Below are 2,019 nucleotides of genomic sequence, written 5' to 3' on the forward strand. Positions count from 1 at the left end.
CTTTTTTTTTTTTCTGAGGGGTTTTCGCTATTGGGCGTGTGTGCTCGCCAGACAGAGAGAGACATAGAGACAGAAAGCGAGAAATCACCCCCCAGGGGGGATGGTCACGCCACAATCCCTTCTCCACCATTCTCCTCTCGGGATCTTGGGCATGCACGCACACACGCCTGGCGTGAGTTTTAAGCCACCGGGTCCGGGACGCGAACCACAGTTGACTACGTGGGAGTCCAGCGACATAGCCTTTACGCTAACTGCTTGTTCCCATTGGTTTTTGTATATACTTTCAATCATATTGTTTGGCTTACCATGAGACCATTTCGATATGTGCACATTTCTCCCCAGACCTGTTGATCAAAATATCTTTAACAGATAACGCCACACCTCCCCATCCCATCAGTGCTCTACCTCTGTATCCCTTCTCGAATAGCATTGGATAAAGAACTTTTGACTTAAAAATGGCAGACTTTGGGCCAGCAAGTTCAACATTTGATGCTTATAATTAGCTCTTGTGAGTTTGAACAACTTAACTCCACTAGGCCTTTCCTCACTTGAGGAATGGAGATAATGTACAAACTGCTGAGTTGTTGTAAGGTTTTGATTGCCTCCTTAATTCTAAAGTTCAGTGGTCTTGACCGCGTAAAGAATGGTAGCAAGTCTTCCAAGATACAGGCGCCTAGACTTGTGGGCTGTGTCCATACCATTAGGTTGGGAGAGAGAAACCGCATCAGTACTGAAATGTTTATTCACTACCACATAAAAAATTCTAACTATGGTTGCATACTATCAAGTTCTGTTCTTTGTATATCATTTAGCCCACTATAATCTTTGTCATGGCCAGTCATGGATGGTGACTGTATAAACAGAAGGGGGAAAAAAAGGATATTTATGTGATTCTCATATACAAATAGTATGTTTTTTAAACAAAATTGATACAACTATTTAATTCTATGTTTTTTGTATCATTGAGAAAACAGAAGAAAGATTTCCATTTTAAAATAGCAGAGTGAACACCTGGTACAGCTTCCTCTTCTTCAAAACTTCAAAATGATTTAAAACGTATTTTCATAAATGATTCCCAATAAACCATTAAAAATTGAGTACTCCATGAACTAGCAATTATGATGAGTTACTGAAAGAAAGACAGCGTCCAAATGAACAAATCCATAATTCAAAGTACATGATGGAGGATATTGGTTGCAAGGGTTGTCTCAACAAGGAAGAGTTTGGTATATACTTTGAGGGTGATCCCAAGGATAATGAACATGAGCCAGACATTTTTTAAGAAGTTTATTTCCATGAGAAAGATGGAGGGAGGCATCCCTAAGAAGTTCCTCATGCCATGACACCCTAGTCTCAGCCAGCCTTGATCATAGGTACGTGCCTGTGCCTGATCTGCCCAGGAAGGGCCTAGGACACGAACCCAGGACCTTTCCTATGTGGATACAGTTGATTAAGGCTGACCCACTGCCTGGCCCTCAGGCATTTTTCCTGCTTTAACTACTTTTTCCTTGGGGCAGGCAGAGAACAATAGAGATACTTTTTCTCAAGCCCCAGTAGAGACTGGGATATTTGAATTAGAGAAATAGTAGCAAAGCTCTCAGGGTAGGTAATACCTATGAGGAAAGAGAGAGCCTCTGCGCTTCGATCATTAGCTACTGGCACAGCCCACCAAGAAGTCTGTCCCAGCATGTCCTTTACTTTGAAAGAGGCTTAGGTATCTTTCAAGCCCAGCCTATCCTGCATCTCCTACAAACAAGTTGTAGAATAGATACAGCAGGCTCATAGCATTTCAGTAATAAGATGAGTATGCAACTGAGAATCCCTCAGTGTTGAAGGGAAGCCATGACCATCAGAAACATTAAAACTCAACAAAGAAAAGAATTTTTACCAAGAAAATAATTATGAGACAACTACGGTTTATAGTATCAGAATGATGGTAAATGCTATGTTCATTAAAAACTTCACATCTTAGAAGTGCAACCTTGGGTCAAAAACTCAGTACATTAGCTACATAGCAGG

The sequence above is a fragment of the Tupaia chinensis genome, unplaced genomic scaffold (assembly GCF_000334495.1).
Source record: "Tupaia chinensis unplaced genomic scaffold, TupChi_1.0 Scaffold000622_1, whole genome shotgun sequence".
Taxonomy (NCBI): Eukaryota; Metazoa; Chordata; class Mammalia; order Scandentia; family Tupaiidae; genus Tupaia; species Tupaia belangeri.